General features: G+C 36.9%; 2 protein-coding genes across 3 annotated transcripts in view; one reads left to right on the top strand and one right to left on the bottom strand.

Annotated features, from left to right (window-relative positions):
* LOC106505319 (uncharacterized) overlaps nucleotides 1-23,927 on the bottom strand; it is a 354,150-nt gene that overhangs the window by 86,748 nt on the left and 243,475 nt on the right. Inside the window, exon 8 of the mRNA XM_084982075.1 lies at nucleotides 2,418-2,564. The gene's annotated coding sequence lies outside the window, so the exon portion shown is untranslated. The remainder of the gene's footprint in view (nucleotides 1-2,417; nucleotides 2,565-23,927) is intronic.
* LOC110255835 (uncharacterized) overlaps nucleotides 1-23,927 on the top strand; it is a 1,104,139-nt gene that overhangs the window by 999,623 nt on the left and 80,589 nt on the right. For both annotated transcript variants that reach the window (XR_014819674.1, XR_014819681.1), the window contains exon 6: nucleotides 16,028-16,171. The gene's annotated coding sequence lies outside the window, so the exon portion shown is untranslated. The remainder of the gene's footprint in view (nucleotides 1-16,027; nucleotides 16,172-23,927) is intronic.

The following is a 23,927-nucleotide window of genomic DNA, read 5'->3' as shown; positions in this document are numbered from 1 at the left end:
TTTAAGATTTGAATGAATATATCAACAAAAAGAATATACTAATATGAATATATATTCATATAGATAAATGAATATATCTATAGATAATTATGTCTATCAAAAAATTTAGGAGTTCTCTTGCAGAGCAGCAGATTAGGGATCCAGCATTGTCACTGCAGTGGCTTGAGTCACTGCTATGGCATAGCTTCAGTCTCTAGCCTGGGAATTTCCACATGCCATGGGCATGGTCAAAAAAAGAGAAAAAATTCACACAGGATACATATATGCACATGTATACACAAATATTCTTTTTCAGGTGACTCAAAGAATACTTGAAAGTGATGAGAGCTCATAAACTTCAACCTCAAAAGCCTTGATCAAAAACAATGATCTGCTCTTGTTTTGTAAGTGTCATAGCAGATACTGTCCAGAAAACAGCCTGAGCCCATTTTTTTTAACCCATGTGAATATCAATGCAGCCGGATAAATATGTGAAGTGTAGAATAATGTATATTTTTTGTCATTAAGAAATATTTTCAGCAGGACATTCTCACAGTCACTTGATTAGGAGAAAAGATGCTGGGATGTTCCATAGCCATCTTGTTCTAAAATGAGGACCAATAACTAGATAAAATGCGTCCTGTGAGGTGAGATCAAAACTTGCATGGGTGGTACAGCAATATTATATGACAGCACAATGTAACTTTTGCGTCCAATGCACTTGCCTTCACATCCTAGCTCTGCCACTTGCTTATGATGAGAACAAAGCTCGACAATTTAACACCTCTCAGCTTCAGTATCTTACTTTGAAACACTGAGGTCATGCTATTCAAGTCATAATGCTATGATAATTAAAGAAATGACATGTAAAAAAAAATTGTGGAGTGCCTGGCACAAAGTAAAGTGCTCTGTCAATGACTCTTCTTTTTAAAAACAAGCTGCTAAAATTTTAGGCCATTGTAAGTTGTTGCCCTGTATATTATTCTGATTAAAAATACAAATACATGTGTAATGTATGTATATGATGACAATGGTAAAATGTTTTTAAATTTTTTTCTTCAACTCCCTTGTGGAAGAATACTCTACAATGTTCTGCTGAATGCAGCCAGCTGTAGATATAGGGCAAAGATTGGAGAAGCTTGGTCAAGGCAGGCAAGAAGGGTTATTCAGAACAAATCACTGAGTCAAAGCAGAACTCCCTGTGGGTAAACACACAGCTCAAGAGTCAGGGAAAAGCCAAACAGACTCTGAAAAAAGGGATGCACATGGATGCCAGAAGGTAGGACAAGAAGGTAATTTCAGTGCTATTTGGGAAAGAACATTTTGAACCTGTTAGAGATGACAAGGAAAAGCCAACAGAGGAATAAATTTGAAGTGGCAATAATACAAATTATCTTGATTACTAAACAATCCTCACTTTAGTCAGAGAGCTTTTATATACTCCCTGGTAAGGATGCCTTCATCCCCATGTATGGCCTGAAGTGGAAGCTTACAATCTACAGTGACAGGACTGAGGAGAAGGAAAGAGAGAACACAGATGACAAGCCACACAAGCACGGGGGATGGCGACTCCCACTGTGAAGGCAGCAAGCTCCTCTTGGGTGGTTTTTGTTTGTTTGTTTGTTGTCTTTTTAGGGCTGCACCCGCACGCAGCATATGGAGGGTCCCAGGCTAGGGGTATAACAGAAGATATAGTTGGCGGCTTATACCACAGCCACAGCAATGCGGGATCTGAGCCGCATCTGTGACCTACAGCACAGCTCACAGCAACACTGGACCCTTAACCCACTGAGCAAGGCCAGGGATGGAACCTGCATCCTCATGGATGCTAGTCAGAGTCATTTCAGCTGAGCCATGATCGGAACTCCGCTAGCTCCTCTCATAATCATTAGTGATTTCTCTCCTGCGTTAACATATTTCCTCAAAAAGTCTTCACTCCTAAGGCATTTATTTCAGTTACCGTCTTACTTTTCATTCCATTCAGAGTATCAGTCTGAAATAATTGTTCTATTTTGGCTTTAATCAACACTCAGAATGAATAGGTCATATGTTTTGAATGTCAAATTGTGTGTGAGAATACAAAGTAGGACATAAATCCTAAATAGGACAGTGTTATGCCTGATTTCATTAAAATATATCATACTTGTAATAGCACTTGATAGGAAAATGTGCATACTTTTAATATAGTTTGAAAATACAAAAGCATAAAAGAATAGATCAAATGAAAGCTAATTATTACATCTTAGAAATAGAATATTGTCTTTATAGAAAAGGCAGTAACAAGGAATATAAACATTTAACACTTTGTACTCACTGCCTTCATTATTTTTTTCCTGACCACTATTTCACTAATTTCTCAGAAAACTCATTTACTTCATCTGTCACATACGATAATGTAGATTCCACACCAGAAATGAAATAACGAAAAAAGCAATCACCTTGATGGTAGAGAAATAGCTTTCAAGTTCCAGCTTTATAATTTGTCAATACATGGCCACAGAAATTTCATTTAGCTTCTATGCTTTTCAATTTTTCACATATAAAATAAGGAAAACTCATTCTGTGATATTTTACATCCTTTCTAGCTAAAAAACAAAATGAAAAGGAGGAAGGAGAAGGAAGATTGAGAGGAGGAGAAAAAGAAATAGTTAATATGTTCTATGTCATTTAATTGACTATTTAATAAAATATATGTACAGTGGTATAATTCTTTAACCATACTTTCTTCTTCTCCTAAATTTTGTTTTCTGATGTATACAGCTACCTTTCTTCAAAGTTTTCTTGTCAAAAAAAATCATGCTGGAGTTCGACACTCCCATTTTATGGCTGATAAAACTGAGCTTGAAATATAAAATCATTCACCAAAGCTAGCATGATTAAATCCCATCAATAAAAAATATATACAACCAGATAGTATATGTGTCAATTATTGTAAATATTCACCACATATGTAGTATTTTTAATAAAACATATATAGTTCCACCTATTTCAGTGTAACCTCAAAACAGTCTGTAATGCTAAAGAAACTACTTGAGTACTTGCTATAGCAGCATTTTCCCTGTAAAGTCAAAAGACTGAATGCAAGAAATAAATTATCAACCAGTTAGTGTGTAATTTTATTCTAAGTCTTACTCATAACTTTTTAGCTGTCATTTCATATAACCATACTTTACCTGTAAATTAAGCTCTCCTTTTATCAAACTCAGCTGGGGGTTATTATATCAGCTTTAATGCCTCTCTAAAAATGGTACTAAATGTGGATTTATATCACAAATGGAAAATCTGAGAGTGAAGGACATTTTCCATGTGGCAGTCTCATAAAACTATCAATTCTAACAAACAACTTGAATTCATGAGAAATTTGCAAAAAATTTTTAAACACATTCACAGTCTTAGGAGGAAGTGCTAATATGGAGTCTGTCTGCTCTGCTGCAGCTGCTTGATTTATGAAAGCATAAACAACCCTGACTCATTCTAAGGAAGTCGTAATTACCATATGGAGCCTTAAATGTACAGACACTTCATAAGGACCAGTGCAGTAGCTTAAATTATAGTCATTATGCCATCCCCATGCCCAAATCTTGCAGAAATGCCTCCTGAAGAAAAAAAAAAAGTCCCCTACTCAGTACGTTTCACCACCAACTTTATTGCATCTTGAAAATAAATATACATGAAGATGCTTTGTAAAAGAGGTAGGCTGACTCGCAAGATAAGATCTAATGGGCTGTTTTCTCAAATGTTTGATGATGGCTTTCTTAGGACACCTGTTCTATGTTGTGCATTAGGCTATGCAGGGGATCTGTTGATATGACTATTATATGGCCAGGCCATATACGTTTAAGGTTGCATAGTGTAGTGGGAGAAGTAATCAACTGAACATTTGAAATAACTGTGATGTAACCATTTGGAGGATGTTCCAGTGAAATTGTGCTAAGTGCTGTGTTCCTAATAAAATCAGTAGTGAAACACTTCCGTACATATAATGAAAAAAAAAAGCTAGCAAGCAAGCTTTTTCTTATCTATCTTCTAATGAAGTATTTATATTATATATTTCCATCAGTTGTCCAACTGGCCACTTGGCATCTTAAAAGGTAATTAACCTTTAGTCAGTATTTCCTCTCATCCAGACTCTAAATTGTGTTTACGGGAGCATAATATCTGGACAAACTTCAGAGAATCTTGGCTGTTGCATTAATGTGTCCTAGAACCACTGGGAACCCATTGCTAGTTTTTAAATCATACTGGGAAAGACTTACCAACTGCTTAGTGTGTGCTATGAACCTTTCTGAAAGCTCTAACCGTACCAACACATTTCACCCTAATAAACTCTAAGTGAGGCACTGTTATTATTCCTATTTTTCAGTTATGTAAGCTGAGGCACAGTGAGCACTTAGGTAATATGCCCCAAATCACACATAATGGAGTCTGAACTCAAGGCTCTCCACTCTGCACTGCTGTAATTCTCAAACAATAAAATGATATCAGTAGTGAACTTTGAGGAGATATGATGGCATCAATGTGTAATATGTATTAGATAGGTACAAAACTGGAGAGTAGGTTACTAGTTAATGAACTACAGCCATATTCCAGGAAAGTAATACATGTGAGAAAGGATATAAAAGTGATTTCAAAGAATTGGATGACTAAATGAATATGGAAAGCAGAGGAGAAAGAATTGGCATTTTACCGATTTAAGCTTTAGAAAGGGGGACGATATCTTAGCTGAAATAGAGGTGAAAGTAAGAGTGGAGAAGAGACAAAAACCACATTCAAATTTTCTGTCACCAGAGAGAAGCTGTGTAGCTAGCCCATGTTGTGTACACAAAGCACAATTAGTCATGCTATAGAAATCAGACATTTTCATAGGTTCTATTCCTCATGTGGCTGGGCATGTATTAAAAATAGGCACAGGAACTATAATCACTTGTGATGGAACATGATGGAGGATAATGTGAGAAAAAGAATATATATATATGTATATGTTTAACTGGGTCACTTTGCTGTATGGGAGAACTTAACAGAACATTGTAAATCAGCTATAATTTTAAAAATTGAAAAAAATAAAAACCAGCTTCACAAAGCATTTTCAGAGATACCCTATGCCCTAGGAACATTTTGCAATTACATCTATAAATATATAGTTAACCTTTGGGAACTTCACTGACATCTAGGTATTTCACATTCTTCTTCAGGCTACATGTTCAGTGCAGAAGGGTCAACGTGTCTCCTTGTCCTATGATGTAAACCATCGCATCCTTCTTTAATTCCTCCACACAAAGTCAATTGCTTTTGGCTGTTGGAAATTATTATCTGACTGACCAAGAAGTAAGGCTAAATGAATCACAAAGATGGAAAAACCAGCCCTGGGAGCACAAAACCCCATCCAGGTAGCCAGGTGGTCTGCAAATGCCTGCTAGCACGTTTTCTTCCAGTTGGCATATAACATCTGTTTCTACAGTGAAAGGGTGTGAAGAAAATGACACAAGTGGTAAGCACTGACATATGCAGGAGAAAGGAAGTGATTTATTTTATATTAAGATTGTTACTGTTGCAAAAATAAAAGCACGACCTGAATATGTCTCTGTAAGACTTGTATAATATGTGTGTGTTTAAGAGAAAGATTGTATATTTTTATTAAATCATAACACAAAAATACAGGGCTCTGAAAAATCTAATTAGCACAATGAATAAAAATAGGAGGCCTATAAAAAATTATTTTCTGAAATGAGGGTAGGATTCTAGCAAGAGCTTAGAAATATGAAGGGAGGGAGGGGAACCTACGAAAGTATAAATTTCATTATTCATTTGCATCAGCTCGAAATGTTATACATAAAAATCGGTATTTACTGAGAGAAGTCAAATGGAAATATTTGAAAGGAAATGTTGATTATAAATTATCAGTATGTTAATAATCCATTGATTAAATTAGGCAAAAAACACATATTTAGCTATTGGTATTACTGAGAATGATTTCATTTCTGACTGAAGTCAGTATCAATTACATTAGCCTCATAGGATGAGTTTATGGAAAATAGGAAAAGTCAGGGAAGCCAGGATAGAGATTGATTGTTAGACCTAGAATGGGCTTCAAGTGTCAACCAGAACAAATCCAACTTTTACAAATAAAAATTGCATATACTATAGAGTCGAAGTGACTTTCCCAAGATCACAGAGCTAAAATTAGGAGGAAGGAAGGTCAGTTTGGGGGAATTTTTGCAATAGAAAATGTAGAACTTTCGGTGGAACTACAGTAAGCAGTGATACGAGGGATGTGATGTCATCATGGTCCCAGAATGAAAGGGAATTGGGTAAAGAATTAGTCATGGGGGCAGGGGAAGGCAATAATTCACTTTAACAGTAAAGATGTGGAGAGTTTGTTTAGAGAGTTTATTGGGTCACGGAATGTAAGAAAGGACCAGCGAACAAAATGACAATAAATCATCAAAAAGAAAGTGTGATAATGTTAGTTACTAATTTATTAAAATTCCTCTAATGAGAAATAAGATTTTCTGAAATGTGAGGAACCACAGAACTCGTCAGTACAACTTGATTAGGTAGCTACAAAGAGGCAGCCAAGTAGGTAATTGCAGTTTTACTTTTCTTGCTGAATAAAAATAGTATTTTAATGTTATATTTGCAATAAAGATATTGAGTTGAGTATTTGAAATAAAAAATTATTGATATTTTTAATATCTGGGGACAGAATTTATCTGGTGGAGGTAAGAGAGAGGCAAGGAGAAAGGGAAGATTCTTTCTTTGAAGGTGCCACTTCAGAATTAGAAAACATTGCAGTGAAAAGAAAGAAGCAGTGTGTGCAAAAAAAGACATTGAAATTATTTCTTCTTTTGTGACTTCTCAGTTATTAATATGGTGAAACATGGAGCAAAAATCTTACTGTTCAGTTTCATAAGGTGGAGTATTTTGAATGGCCACTCTGACTTCCCCAGTGTCCCCCATGCTCCCCAGCACCAGGTAGCCATTGGTACTACAGAGACCCCACACTTGTGTATCATCTCTTCATGTATTTTACCTACTGTCCCTGACAGGGCTACTTCTCCGTTATCATGATTTACAGTTTGTAGTCAGAACCTCACAACGTGAAATTAAAAGTACTTTTTTTGTCATGGGAGTAATACAGTTGTATACACACATGTGATAATAATAACAGTTGTCACACCTTTGTGACAAATGGGATAAGATGGTATTATCATATAAGAAGATGCAAGAGAAAAGTTTTTCAAGGACTCTCTTCAGAATAATGTTGCCAGACCTCATGCAAGTGCTTTCAAGGTAGGGAGAATAAATGAAAAGCAGATTTTTTTCTCCCTAACAAAATTGCCAGTGGGTAAGGCAAAGGTTCAGGAAAACAGGAGGTTTCTAATATATTAACCACTCCTTCAATGCCTGGGAGCAATTAGGAAAATAAACAGGATCCTGAGTTGAATTTGCAGCAATTAAACTTTCCTGCAAATGCATTTATATCGATAACTAGTGGGGCAACATCTGGAAAATTATTCCAAAAATGATGCCTGATATTTCTGATATTCTCAAACAAACAAAAAATTAAAAATAAAAATGAGTGGGAAGTATGAGCTTTGTACCAAAAGACAACAAATTCTGACTTTTGCTACAAAATTTAAACAAAAAGACAGATCAAACTTGTTTAAATGTTTAAAAGGTACGATTACCTTTTAAGTCTATTTTTGTAGGCACAAATCTATTTCTAAATATGCACTAAGACATAGACATTCAAAAAATTATGTTTAAGCAAGATACCAGAATATTATAAAGTTGAAAGTGAAGTAAGGCTATTACACTTTAATAGAACACATATTTGGAAAACTTGACAGAAACAGTATTTTTGAAATTGTATAAAATCCTTAATATTTTCAGCAATTTTTAAAATGTATAAAAACTTTTTTAAAAATAAAGAATCCTCTAGAATAAGGTAACTTCATTTTTACTTAGCTTCATGTTGGGAATCCAAATTATGTATATGTTGTATTAAAAAGCTTATTGCAAATCATTTTTTGAAGTTTGGAAAATACTTCTGTATAGAAATCACCATAATAGTTTAGTTTCCAGAATCCTTGAAGTTCTCTTTAATTTTTACGCCCAGAAATAGAGTATCAATTGCATCATTTCAACTGAATCTAACCAATATATACACTTTTCCTTACTTGAAAAATGCATTCCAAATTATAATTTAGGACTAGGAACATCTTTTCTTACAAAACATTGCCACTCGCTTCCCCCAAAAAAATACCTCTAAGTAAAGACTTTATCTCTAAATTCATCCTCAAGAAAAAGAAGGCAGTTACTCTGCTACTGAAGTGAAAATGGGAAGAAGACAAAAGAAGACGGAGGAATCTTCCTGGCTCAGACTTTCCAGCGCAATTGTCTATGCAACAAATACAGATTTAGCTTCCACTCAACAACCCCAAGGCAGGCATTATGTTACTCAGGGAAAATGATGTTAATTAAGTATGGAACATGCCTTCTAGGAATCTAGTCTGGTCTGGGACTATGGAAGACATGTGCATAAGTTCTCTGATAAAACATCATGCTCAGTAGAGCACTCTCTGGACATCTAGAGCCATCAAAAATTTGATGTGTGTTTGTTTGGGGGCAAGGAAGTGACACAAGGTAGGCTTCAAGCAAAGCACTTTAAAGCCCAAGTACAATGAATTGCAAAGAATGGGGGTGATTACCAGGAAAAATGATGTTGAGAATCCAGTCCTAAAATATTGAAATAATATAGGCCAAATAAGACTGCACAAGATGGGGTTTTGGAGGTGAGGGAAAATATTTCAGAAACTTTTATTATCACTTATTTTTCTTTTTAGGGCCACATCTGCAGCATGTGGAAGTTCCCAGGCTAGGGGTCCAATAGGAGGTGCAGCTGCTGGCCGATACCACAGCCAAGCAAAGGGGGATCCAAGCCGTATCTGCAACCTGCGCTGCACCATGCAGCAATGCCAGATCCTTAACCCACCGAGCAAGGCCAGGGATCAAACCTACATCTTCACAGACACTATGTCCAGTTCTTAACCCACTGAGCCACAATGGGAACGCCAAAGAAACTTTAAAATATTTGAGTGGGCAAAGATTGAATTCATGATGGAGAGACATCAGAGCAGTAAGTTAAATGAAATCTCAAGTAGAGCACAGATAAATAGGTGATATAAAGAGTTGGTTTGGCTGGGAAAATGAGGTAGTTAATTATGCACATGATTCATTTGTGATGCCGGTGAAACAGTGTTGATGATGATTACAGGAGTTTTAGTTAAATCCTTAATGCTGAATGAGATGAGAGAGAGAAGATTTGGAGAAATGCATATATTTTAAGGAGTTTCGAAATGAGAGGTGGAAATGGATGCAACATAGCAAAGAACTTGAAGAAAGTCTCCTCAGGGAAGCCAAGGGAAAAAAGCATGGCACAGAAGGATTGGCCAGAAAACAAAGTGCTGCAGAATGGTGGGGAAAGATGAGAAATGACAAAGAACCTGTAAATCTTCGAATAGGACCCGTTCATATGTCATGGATCACTCCCAAACTTGCCTGCATCTATTTTCTTTTAAACAGGGTTTATTTCTACCATTCATATCACAAAAAGATAGCAGTTTTGTCTTGTTCATGAAATAATAACTCACTGGTTTCAATCAGTCAGTTTTTATTTCGTTAGAATCTATCTCTATGCTTCAGAAGTTTCTCCAGCAGGCTCTCCGGTGTTTGGGATAGTGCCTGGCCTGTAGAATCCAGTGAATAACAGTGAGTTGGATGAAAGTATAATGGTGTAGGAGGTGTGCAGTATGGAGTTCCCATCATGGCTCAGCAGTTAACAGATGTGCCTGGTATCCGTGGGGATGCGGGTTCAATCCCTGGCCTTCTTAGTGGGTTAAGGATCTGGCATTGTAGCTGTGGTGTAGGCCGGCGGCTTCAGCTGAGATTGGACCCTCTGTATGCTGCAAGTGCAGCCCTAAAAAGACCAAAAAAAAAAAAAAAAAGAATGAAAGAAGTTCGAGAATTGTTGAGAAAGTAGAATAAGGAATCTGTTTGAAAAATCTGGACTTTACGAAGGTATAATATTTATTATTTATAACAAGGAAGGTTGAGAAATGAGAGAAGGTGGGATAAAGTGGAGCTTTGGAAAGAAAGGTCACGAGTTTACTTAATCTTACCTCAAAATTCATTTGATTCCTTTGCACTTCTTGAAATCTTTCACCGTTCCATATGTTCCCCTTGTCTTTATTTCACAAATTTTTCTGAGGTATGGAATTCCATTTCATCAATGTATCAGTTTAAAAAGTCAATAATTCCTTTAAATATTACTATGTTTTCGAATAAAACTTGGAACTTTAAAAACCTTTAACTAATGAAAAGCCACATAGAGTAATTTGAAATCCTACCAAAAACATCTATGCCAGTATATGCAAAAGATTCCTACAGGTTACCAAAGCCACATTTAATAAAAATGTAAATCCAGTAAAATTTTCTAATAATTCTGCTTAATTAAAATTTTACCCATGTATAATGAATTATTAGGAAATATTCCCTTACTTCTTTTTACCAACACCCACATGGCATGGCTCTCACCTCACCTCTGCCCTGCTATTACCTTATTAATAAGTTATTTGTGTTTCTGACAAGGTAAATTAAAGCCAAGTTTTTGTGTTATTCTGCCCTCCTTCTCACCCTTAACCTGAACCTGGCATTATGACAGTTGGGAAAGAGGGGGATGACATCAGCTCTTCTTTGAACTTTTGAGTCTCTTCCTTGCAATTTCCTCTGGTGTTTCACAAATCTTTGGTTACTGTCTTTGGTTCTTGATGGGAAGTAACTAGTATGATAGGATGAATGAGTTCTATAAGGGGTTTAACTTTAGATCATTAAAACCCAGACTTGCATTTCTTAAAGTAAATTTTAAAGCAACATGGTGACTTCCAGTTTTCAGTATCAGAGATTTGGGTGTGATGAGCAAAGACATCACATATTTGGAATCTTCATGATGCCTTTGTGTGTGTTTCTTTTCTTTTGAGTAAATTTTCTTTTCATACATCTGCTCATTTGGAAAATCCCGTAGGACATGTATTTGAAATGGAAATTTGTGCTCTTCAACCTTCAGGGTTACCTGTATTTCTGAAGACTTGCCCAAGTCCCTGTGGATCAATGTAGATCTACTGCTTTTCCTTCAATCTTCCATTTCCTCAAATCTGAATATTTTGGGTCCTGAGTAATGGTTGTAACTTTAATGGCACACACTCTTCTATACAAGCCATATTCTTGATTAGAAAACTAGACCGGGGAGTTCTCATCGTGGCGCAGTGGTTAACGAATCCGACTAGGAACCATGAGGTTGCGGGTTCGGTCCCTGCCCTTGCTCAGTGGGTTAACGACCCGGCGTTGCCCTGAGCTGTGGTGTAGGTTGCAGACGCGGCTCGGATCCCGCGTTGCTGTGGCTCTGGCGTAGGCCGGTGGCTACAGCTCTGATTCAACCCCTAGCCTGGGAACCTCCATATGCCCCAGGAGTGGCCCAAGAAATAGCAACAACAACAACAAAAAAAAAAAAAAGAAAAGAAAAAAGAAAAGAAAACTAGACCGCTCTTACTTTGAGATTCCCCTAACCTCTTTACATGGATAGTGTTTGTAAACGTCAATGTGATTTTTTACCTGGGTCCTGGTTCTCCTTTTCTTAAAGGAAAAAGACGTCTTGCCATAATCTTTGTTGTTGTTTTCCCACACGGATTGTCATTGGACTGCAGTATCAAAGCCTATGTGTAAAGATGACTCTGTGCCTCATTGAGTTTTTTTTTTTTTCCACTTTTCAAAATCTTAGCAATAATGTTTAGTTCACTTACAAAGTTGTGAAGTTTATTTCCTAACTGTAGTTTTCCTTTTTACTCTTATTAAACCTGCTTCCAAGATTGGGAGGGTTCCATGAAGGCGAGCCCTTATTTGTAGTAATATGCTTAAGGTTTTCCTTCACCTGATGATGTTGGGATGGAAAAACCTCTATGTAATAATGGTCAGAGCATCCATTTGTCTTTGTTTGTTAGCTAATTCCAATCACTTCCTGTGGCTAATTCATATACTACAACTAAAAATCTTGTTTTTTTAACCTAATATATTTTGAGACTTTTTAGCCAGGTCAGACAACCACCAAAAAAAAAAAAACAAAAAAAAAAAAAACAAAAAATGCATCTCTGGATGTTCTGGAGACCAACCAAGCAGATTACTATGATTACAGTTTTAATTTTTCTCCATTTTTGTTATTTCTCACCCAATTCCCAAAATTCACACACACACACACACACACACACACACACACACACACACACACACACACGAGCTTATTTGAGAGCACATTTGGGTCTGGTTCTCAGGAACATGCCACACTGAACCCTAAAAGTTGACCCTGACAAAGTTACCTCCTTACTTCTATAACTTGGGAATGATAGTAATGAATAAGAGGAAGAGATTAAAATCAAACAAAACACAAAACCACAACAAGGAATAGAATCTGGGCATTCAGTCCTGTACCATTAAAATCTGTCCGATACCACCAATTCGAAACCCCAAAACTTACGCATTGCAGCTATGCCTATTTTGATATGATTTCATCTTGACCCTAAGAACAAATCTCTTATCACCCAAACTGGGTTCTCATTAATTAAATGCCCTGAGTTGACTCTATTTCCAATACAAAGGTCTTATTTCTCATGGATAATATATTGGTTTGAGATACTGAATCTCTTCTACTAATCTATTAAGACAGACCGAGGGAAGGGATGGCCAAGGCCCCAAACCCTTAAGCTCTCTATATCTCCTAATGATTCAGGTTGGAAAAACACAGAGTAGACAGTCCAGACAAATCACTACAAGCACAACTCAGGTGTATTGCCAGCTCAGTTTCAGCCCACTGCAATAAAGTGAATATCACAACAAAATGAGTCACATGAATACCCTGGTTTCCCCCTGCATTTAAAAGTTATGTTTACACTACACTATAAATGTGCGATGGAATTATGTCTAAAAAACAATGCATATACCTTAATTTTAAAATATTTTATTGGTTTAAAAAATGCTAACCTTCATCTGTACCTTGAGCAAGTCATACTCATTTGGCAGTCGAAGGGTCTCACCTCAGTGTTGATGGCTGCAGAGTGATCGGGTAGTGGTTGCGGAAGGTTGGGGTGACTGTGGCCATTTCATAACCTTGGAGCTTTCTTCATTGACTCGTCCTTTGTTGAATGATTTCTCTGTAGCATGCCATAGTATTTGACAGAATTTTAACTACAGCAGAATTCTTCAAAATTTGAGTTAATCCCCTCAAACTCTGCCACTGTTTCATTAACTAAATCCCTGTAGTATTCTAAATCTACTGTTGTCAGAGTTTCTGTCGTGGCACAGTGGTTAATGAATCCGATGAGGAACCATGAGGTTTCGGGTTCGATCCCTGGCCTTGCTCAGTGGGTTAAGGATCTGGCATTGCCGTGAGCTGTGGTGTGGGTCACAGACACGGCTCGGATCCCGAGTTGCTGTGGCTCTGATGTAGGCCAATGGCTACAACTCCGATTAGACCCCTAGCCTGGGAACCTCCATATGCCGCAGGAGTGGCCCTAGAAAAGGCAAAAAGACAAAAATAAATAAATAAATCTTCCGTTGTCATTTCAACTATTCTCACAGCATCTTGACCAAGAGTAGTTTACATCTTGAGAAGCCGTTTTCCTTGTTCATCCAAAAGAGGCAACTCCTCCTCCATGAACATTTTACCATAAGATTGAAGCAATTGGACACATTTTCATGCTCCACCTTCTAAGTCTAGTGTTCTTGCTGTTACTTCCTCTACTGAGATTTTGAACCTCTCAAAGTCATCCAGGAGGGTTAGAAGAAAGTTCTGCCAAGCTCCTGTTAATGCTGATATTTTGACTTCTTCCATGAATCAAGAATGTTCTTAATGGCATCTGGAATGGTGAATGAACTCTAGACAGTTTTCTATTTACTTTGCCCAGATCCATCAGAGAAATCACTATCTATGGCAGCTCTACCCTTACAAAGTAAATGTATTTCTTAAATAAGACTTGAAAGTCAAAATCCCTCTTTAATCTATGGGCTGCAGAAAGGATTTTCTGTTAGCAGGCATGAAAACTACATTAATCCCACTGTACATCTCCATCAGAGGTCTTGCGTGACCAGGTGCCTTGCCAATGAGCAGTAATGTTTTGAAAGGAATCTTTTTGCCTGAGCAATAGTTCTCAACAGTGGGCTTAAAATATTCAGTAAACCGTGTCGTAAACAGATGTGCTGTCATCCAGGCTTTGTTGTTCCATTTATAGACTACAGACAGAGTAGATTTAGCATAATTCTTAAAAGCCTGAGGATTTTCTCAATGGTAAATAAGCATTGGCTTCAACTTTAAGTCACCAGCTGCATTAGCCCCTAGCAACAGAGTCAGCCTGTCCTTTGATGCTTTGAAGTCAGGCATTGACTTTTCCTCTCTGGCTATGAATGTCCTTGTTGGCATTCTATTCCAAATGAAGGATGTTTCATCTGTGTTGAAAATCTGTTGTTCATTGTAGCCACCTTCATAAAGCATCTTAGCAAGATCTTCTAGATAATTCACTGTGGCTTCTACCTTGGCACTTGCTACTTCACCTTACATTTTCATTTTATAGAGACAGTTTCTTTCCTTAATCTCCGTGAAGCAATCTCTGCTAGCTTCAGAATTTTCTCCTGAAGCTTCTTCATCTCTCTCAGCCTTTGTAGAATTGAAGAGAGTTAGGCCATGCTCTGGATTATGCTTTGGCTTAAGGGAATGATGTGGCTGGCCTGATATTGTATCCAGATCATTAAAACTTTCTTCATATCAACAAGAATCCTCTTTTACTTTCTTAGGATTTGTATGTTCACTGGAATAGAAGCTTGAATTTCCTTTAAGAACTTTTACTTTGCATTCACATCTTGGCTAACTGGCACAAGAGGACTAGCATTCGACATGCGTTCCTCGAGAAGCCTAATCACTTCTAACTTGATTTAAAGTGAGAGGTGTGCAACTCTTCCTTTCATTTGAACACTTAGAAGCCATTGTAGGGCTAATTGGCCTACTTTCAATATTGTTGTGTCTCAGGGAATAGGGAGGCTTGAGGAGAGGAAAAGAGAGAAATGGCCAGTTGGTGGAGCAGTCAGAACATGGACATTTGTTGATTAAGTCTGCAGTCTTATATGGGCATGTTCTACAGTGCCCCCCAAATAATTACAATAGTAACATCAAAGATCACTGATGACAGATTACCATAAAAAATACAATAAGTTAAAAGTTTCAAATATTGTGAGAATTATCAAAATGTAACACAGAGACATGAAGTAAACAAATGCTCTTGGAAAAATGGTGCCAATAGACATGCTTGACATACAGATTCCCAGAACCTTCAATTTGTAAAAAATGTAGTATAAGTGAAGCACAATAAAGTGAAGCACAATAGGCAGTTGGGGCAGTTTGGAGATCTAATTTGGGGTGAGTGTAAGATATAGAACAAAGAGGAAAGCCGAGAGATAGTCCAAGAATAAGCAAGTCACATAAGTCCATTTCTACCTCAGTGCTGATGCAGTACTTTTTCTTAGTCAAGAAGGCCCCCAGACATCTTTAGAGTCTTCCACAATCGATACAGCTGATGGGAGTGTGGTAGGAAGAGCCACTGAGTCCATCAGGCCTTGCTATATGGGGCTTGGTAACAAAAAGTAAAGCTAATTGGCTCGTTATGTATTTATTTCATATTTATGCATATTTTCTTTTTAGATATATGTTAGAAGCTAATAAAAAAGTATGATAAATTCAGAAATAAAAGAATAGCAAAAATAAAAATTGGTTAATTGATTAGTTGAAATTAAGATTAATTTAACTTTAATGAAAAAATTGTTTAATTCTAACTGTACGTATAATATAGTACAATGAATCTGAGTGGAACAGAGAATACCAACTATTTTATAGTCTAGTCACTGAAATTAGGCAACACAAACATGTACTGATTATTCTACTTGCCATTTACAGAGCTATTTCAAGCAAATGACAGTTGTTAACCTGAAACAAATGGACCACCAGATAGTTCTCCAGGAAAGATGGGGGATCAGCAGAGAATTGCGATGCAGGATCTACAATCACAACAAGATATATACAAGTCCTCCACACAGCAAGGTAAGGGGAACATTTTATAGAAGGGAAAAGAAAGTTGGGAGGACTATAGTAAACAGAGTCCAGGGATTTCCATTGGCTGAGTCCTTGCCAGGAAAGAAAAGATTCTTTTTCCTGTTGGGCTCTGCCCTTGGTTGCTGGGCAAGAGACTCGCCCTTCTTGCCGCTCTAATCTATTTAATTGAGGTTTCCGTTGAATATTTTTTTACACTGTCATGAATCTAGCTTGCTTAAAATGGAAGTTTGAAAGACACAGCTGTTGCGTCAAGTTCCCTTTTTATTGTGTTTCATCGCTATGCCCTGGTGTATGCAGATGCCATGTTTCATGGAAGGTGTTGATGTAACATCTAGTGGGATTTAAGGCCATTTTCTTAATCTTAAAATGATCATTTGAGTAGCTTCCAAAATAACATCACTGTCTCTAATTTTTCTGAACTTTCCGAAAAAGTGATCTGTGGTACTGTGATTTATAATTTAAAAATGTTTGTTTGATCTTCATCACCTTTCTGTCATAGAGCTCCTAAAACCCTTGGAATTCCCTAAGTGATGAGAGCCATAATGTTGTCTTGTGTTATGTTAATGAGGTGACTTTCCAGACCACACTTAAGGATGGACACTGGTTGCCAGGAGAAGTAACTACTAACCATGTGATTAGAGGGTTGGAATTTTTATTCCCACCCCTCTGACCTCTGGGAGGGGAGAAAGTCTGGAGATTGAGTTAAATTACCAAGAACAATGATTTATCAATTATTCCTATCATGAAGCCTTCCTAAAACCCCAAAAGGACTGGGTTACATTAACTTCTGGGTTGGTGAAAACTTGGAGGTGCTGGGAGAGCTGTGTCCCTGGAAAGGGCATGGAAGCCCTGCCCCCTTGTCCCATGACTTCCCCTTTGCATCTTTCCATCTGACTGTTCCTGAGTTATATCTTTTTATAGTAAACCACTAAAATGTTCCTTTGAGTTCTGTAAGCCACTCTAACACCCAAGGAGGAAATCAGTGGACCCTCCAGTCTACAGTCAGTTGATCGGAAGCGTAGGTGACAACCTGAGCTAGCAACTGGCATCTAAAGTTGGGGGTGGGGATCAGTCTTACAGGGCCATGTTGAAATTGGGTACAGAACATTTCAGATCGTTTACCTGAAATCTGTGGCTGTTCTGCCCCAGAAAACTAGAAGCTGATAAATTTCCCTTTTTTTTTTTTTTTTGTTTTTTTTTTTTAGCTATTTCTTGGGCCGATCCCGCAGCATATGGAGGTTCCCAGGCTAGGGGTCCAATTGGAGCTGTAGACACCGGCCTACGCCAGAGCCACAGCAACGCAGGATCCGAGCTGCGTCTGCGACCTACACCACAGCTCACGGCAACACTGGATCGTTAACCCACTGAGCAAGGGCAGGGACCGAACCCGCAACCTCATGGTTCCTAGTCGGATTCGTTAACCACTGCGCCACGACGGGAACTCCTAAATTTCCCTTTTTGAAGTAAGTTTATTGGCCTTAACAGATTCTATCTCCAAGAACACAAAACAAAATAAAAATCAGATTGGTGGAAGCAAAAACTACACTAAATGCATATGTGATTTCAAGTGTCCATATATTTCTGCAAGCCTGCAACCTTTTCCTCCAGCCTTTATTTTTTCTGATTTCAAATTTTTAAAAATGCCTTAGGGAGTTCCCTTGTGGCTCAGCAGGTTAAGAATCTAGCTTGGGTCACTGCTGTGACATGGGCTCAATCCCTGGTCCAGGAACTTCCACATGCTGTGGGTGTGTCCAAAGAAAAAAATGCCTTAGACTCTTTTTTGATATCCTCAATGGGGCTTAAATAGTATCTTACACACAGGTGTTTAATTATCAGTGAATGTCAATCAAGTCAATGCAAAAGTATCAATCCATTACCAAAATTATATTCAACTATCCTTTCAATTTAACAAATATCCATTTATGAGGTGCCAAAACAAGGAATATAATCAATGTTTGATAAATTATATATCTAAAATTTTGACCTTAGTGAGTTCAGAACATAGCATGGGACAAATCATTAATATTTGCACTTTGTGCTCAAAAAGAATGTCATCTGGAATCATCTTATGTAATTTCTGATTTTATATAATTTACTGCTCATTCTAACAATATTCACCTTTGTCTTAATATTCTGACTTTATTTTACTTATTTAAAAATTTCAATGCTGCAGCATTGTCTATTGGGTAAATCAAAGAATATATGCATTAGAAACTACAATTGACCTGGAAAAACACAGGTTTGAACTGTGTTGGTTTAATTAGAGGCAGTTTCTTTTTTCAATAAATACATACTACAGTACTATATGATCTGTAGTTGGTTGGACCACAGATGCAGAATCAGGGATACAGAGAGCCAACTGTAAAATTTATGCTCAGATTTTTGACTGTATGGGTTAACTGTATTTTGGCAATACAAAAACGTTTGTCTTATTAAATATACTAAGAATTTTACATATCTTGGTATCCATATTATACTTAACATTGTAGAAGGAAATTCATAAATATTGTATAATAAAAATACAGTTTTATTAAATTATTAGGCAAAAATGAAAATTAGAAGACAGCATCATCATTTATTTATTAAACACTATTTCAAGGCAGTTTCCTAATATTATCAAATATTCCCTATGATGTGGATATTAACAACTTAATGTTAGACTACAGACAGAGTATGTAAGACAAAGTCCTCACAATAGAAAGAAATTGAGCAAGTCTTCAAATAATCTTATTTTTTCACCCAACTGTGACTTACTGGCTTTCGTGCTAAATTTAACCAATATTACATATAGACAATACATTTAAAAGTTATTTCCATCTCATCAACATTCTTCCACTTTAAATTATGTTAATTATGCTAAGTCGATTAGACTATCTCATATCCTAATCACTTAGAGAAGGAAAAGGAAATTATCTATACCCCCAAGGACTGGAAGTGAAAAAGCAGAATGACTGTCCATGAAGAATATCCTAAATCTGAAATTTTGCCAGAATAAAACTTCATCAAGGAAAATATTTCTCTGAGCATATTGTCCTCCAGGCTCAATTATGTGTCAGTCACAGAAGGATAAATAGTATATGACTCCATTCATTTGAGGAATCTATAATTTTTGCAATCATAGAAACAGAGGGTGTAACAGTGGTTGCCACTGTTGTGAAGTGTTGGAGAAATGAGTAGTTGCTGTTCAGTGAATATCAAATTTCAGTTATGCTCAATGAACAGGCTAGATGAATGTTGGATCTTCCATAAAACATATTGTCTAGAGTTAACAGTACAGTATTGTGCACTTTAAAATTCACTAAGAGGTAGATCTCCAAAGCATTCTTACCAAAGGAAGAGAGAAAGAGAGAGAAGGACCAAAGGAAACTTTGGGAGGTGTTGGATACGCCTAATGCCTTGACTGTGCTGTTTGCCATTTGTCCAAACCCATCCAATTGTACACATTAAATCTGTGCCGTTCTTTGTATATCAGTTATACCTCAGTAAAGTTTTTTTTAAGGAAGACACTTCTCACTGAACAAGATTTGTGCCATTTTTAAGCTCACATGATTTATTTATTTCATACCATTTTCCAGTTTGTTAAGAATGAAAGGATATACTTTCTGTACAAGTCTGTCACATTCTAGAGCAGCCATGAGCCTTGACCATGTGACTGTGGAGTCAAAGTGAACAAGGAATGCAGAGGTCCAGCCACTAAATGCATAGGATATTTTGGGTTATTTGTGGCATGAACATATCACAAATCTCTTCTTGTCTCAATAACTCAACTAGATACAGACACCACTAACATCATGAGCAGCTACTCTATGTCAGTCACTATGCCAGTAATTCTCATCTAATCTCTTATATCTATTGGGTCTGGCAATTGACCAACAAGGAACTGGCATGGCAAACTAAGATAAAGAATATATGATAATGAAAGCAATTATTGTAATCACAAATCAGAGGAGCTTAATATATATCTTGGCAGTTATCTGTCATGACTTGTTTTCAACAGTGGGCCATGCCTGTGCTAAGCACTTCTACTGAATCCTTAGGTCACTTCCATAATGCTCTGCTCCATCCTTATCCTTGCTTCTTGTCTTGCATACCACTCTAATGTTCCTCTACTTAATTCTTCATTGCTTAAATGTCCAAATCCTTCAGTGAATTCTATGCATTATGGCTTTAGCATAAGGATGATCATCCAGAAAAAAATAATTGTGCCAGAAAACCACAGCAGTAGAAACTCCAAAATTTGAGTATTTGAGTCTAAAATGATAACACGTGGTGGCCACGGTAAGTGTGGGTGGTGTTTCCAAGTCCTCTCCCCGTGGGGTCCCTCCATTATTGTGTGGTAAAACTATCTCACATCTCCACAGCCTGAAGTTGTCAGTTTCCTCTTGGATATACACACACTCACATACACCCACACACATACATATATATCTCTAGGGAATATTTTTTCAAAGATATTATAATCAAATTAAGGTTAAACAAAAATTCCCCAGTTCAAGTAGTTTTTGGGTTGAGTCCTTATGATATTCTATATATAGTATCATGTCATCTGCATTCAGTAACAGTTTTACCTCTTCTCTTCCTATTTGGATGCCTTTTATTTCTTTTGTTTGTCTGATTGCTATGGCTAGGACTTCCAGTACTATGTTGACTAACAGTGGTGAGAGTGGACATCCTTGTCTTGTTCCAGATTTTAGTGTGAAGACTTTCAGCTTTTCTCCTTGAGTATCATATTTGCTGTGGGTTTGTCATAAATGGCTTTATGTTAAGGTATGTTCCCTTTATACCCATTTTGGTAAGAGTTTTGATCATTAATGGATGTTGAACTTTGTCAAATGCTTTCTCTGCATCTACTGAGATGATCAAAGTAGCAGGATATAAGATTAACATTCAGAAATGTCGCATTTTTGTATACTAACAATGAAATATTAGAAAAGGAATATAAAAATACAATACCCTTTAAAATTGCATCCCCCAAAATCAAATACCTGGAAATACACCTGACCAAGGAGGTAAAGGACTTATTTGCTGAGAACTATAAAGCACTAATTAAGGAAATTAAAGAAGATGTAAAGAAATGGAAAGATATCCCATGCTCCTAGGTTGGAAAAATTAATATTGTAAAAATGGCTATACTGCCCAAAGCAATCTACACAGCAAAGGGATTCGACACAATCCCTATCAAATTACCCATGACATTTTTCACAGAACTAGAATAAACAATCCAAAAATTTATATGGAACCACAAAAAACCCAGAATTGCCAAAGCAATCCTGAGGAACAAAAACCAAGCAAGAGGTATAACTCTCCCAGATTTCAGGCAATATTACAAAGCCACAGTCATCAAAACACTATGGTCCTGGTACCAAAACAGACATACAGACCCATGGAACAGAATAGAGAACCCAGAAATAAACCCTGACACCTATGGTCAATTAATCTTTGACAAAGGAGGCAAGAACATAAAATGGGAAAAAGAGAGTCTATTCAGCAAGCATTGCTGGGAAACCTGGACAGCTGCATGCAAATCAGTAAAACTAGAACACACCCTCACACCATGCACAAAAATAAACTCAAAACGGCTGAAAGACTTAAATATAAGACAAGACACCATCAAAGTCCTGGACGAGAACATAGGCAAAACATTCTCTGACATCAGCCTTACAAATGTTTTCTCAGGTCAGTCTCCCAAAGTAACAGAAATAAAAGCAAAAATAAACCAATAGGACCTAATCAAATTGACAAGCTTTTGCACAGCAAAGGAAACCAAAAAGAAAACAAAAAGATAACTTACAGAATGGGAGAAAATAGTTTCAAATGAAGCAACTGACAAGAGCTTAATCTCTAAAATATACAAGCAACTTGTACAGCTTAACAGCAAAAAAGCCAACAACCCAATGGAAAAATGGGCAAAAGACCTGAATAGACATTTCTCCAAGGAAGATATACAGATGGCCAATAAGCACACAAAAAAATGATCAACATCGCTGATTATTAGAGAAATGCAAATCAAAACTACCATGAGATACCACCTCACACCAGTCAGAATAGCCCTCATAAATAAGTCCACAAATAACAAATGCTAGAGGGGGTGTGGAGAAAAGGGAACCCTCCTGCACTGTTGGTGGGAATGTAAGCTGGTACAACCACTATGGAGAACAGTATGGAGGTACCTTAGAAAACTATGCATAGAACTGCCATATGACCCAGCAATCCCACTCTTGGGCATATATCCAGACAAAACTTTCCTTGAAAAAGACACATGCACCCGCATGTTCATTGCAGCACTGTTCACGATAGCCAAGACATGGAAACAACCTAAATGTCCATTGACAGATGATTGGATTAGGAAGAAGTGGTATATATGCACAGTGGAATACTACTCAGCCATAAAAAAGAATAAAATCATGCCATTTGCAGCAACATGGATGGAACTAGAGACTCTCATACTGAGTGAAGTCAGTCAGAAAGGGAAAGATAAGTACCATATGATATCGCTTATATCTGGAATCTAATATATGGTACAAATGAACCTTTCCACAGAAGAGAAAATCATGGACTTGGAGAAGAGACTTGTGGTGGCCAAGGAGGAGGGTGTGGGATGGATTAGAAGCTTGGGGTTAGTAGATGCAAACTATTGCTTTTGGAATGGGTTAGCAATGAGATCCTGCTGTGTAGCACTAAGAACTATGTCTCGTCACTTACGATGGATCATGATAATATGAGAAAATGGAATGTGTACATGTATATGTAACTGCATCACCATGCTGTACAGTAGAAAAAAAGAAATTGTATTGGGGAAATAACAATAAAAAAATCCCCAGAAGGCACACATGCCTCTGGGATCTCACCCCAAAAAGTGATATATTAGTGCATATAAAAGAAGCCCATTAAACTGCCTGTTCTGAAGTTCTTAATTCAACTGTTTTAACCCTTCCAGAATGCAAAAAAAAAAAAAAAAAAAAAAAAAAAAAAAAAGTGATTGAAAAATAGCTCTTTATTTTATCTAATTCCATTACAAAATAAGCTGAGTAAACAAATTTAGCACATAACTTCAACATAAATGTCTGTCCTTAGTTAAAACACATTAGAATCACAGACTCCATTAACTTGCTCATTCACATTTATCCAATAAACTCAGAAATAAGATATCTGATGATCCATCTCCTAACTACCCTTTTTGGTTCCTCTGTTCAGTCTTAGAAAATTCCTCAAACTTCCTGGAACAAGCATGTAAGGCTATTTTACATTCTGACTTTTCTCTAACTGGATTATCTAACTTTTTCCTACTCCACACCCCAGAAGATTATATTAACTCAAGTCTTGCTTCCTGTTTTGTAGTCTCTGCAACACCAAATGCTCTCCTTTACTTCACAGAAAAAGCCATTATAACCCATGCATCCCCATTGCACCTTGTAGGGTCCATAATGTCCCTAAAATGTTACTTCACTTACTTGGTGTCATGTTTTCCTATCAGATGATATTTCCAGGATTTATCACAGGGTCTGGCACATAGCAGGTGTTCAATATATATTTGATGAATAAATAAGTAAATAATAAATATTATATAACAATTTTTATAAAATGTCCATATTCATTTGAGTTCACTCAATAGTAGAGCCTGAAACATGCAGGTAGTTTATGTGTAAATGATCCTGGAAAAAAAAAATGAGTAATGAGACAGATCTGGAAGTAAGGTCAATGTAGGGATGCGTTCTTTAGACCCAGTCTGCTAAGAAATGTATAG

The sequence above is a fragment of the Sus scrofa genome, chromosome 11 (genome assembly GCF_054392235.1).
Source record: "Sus scrofa isolate SSC_HxYL_T2T_F1_AM1 chromosome 11, Sscrofa_HxYL_maternal_Yorkshire_Landrace_v2.0, whole genome shotgun sequence".
Taxonomy (NCBI): Eukaryota; Metazoa; Chordata; class Mammalia; order Artiodactyla; family Suidae; genus Sus; species Sus scrofa.
Note: the sequence above shows the minus strand (reverse complement) of the source record. Positions and strands in the feature narration are given on the sequence as shown.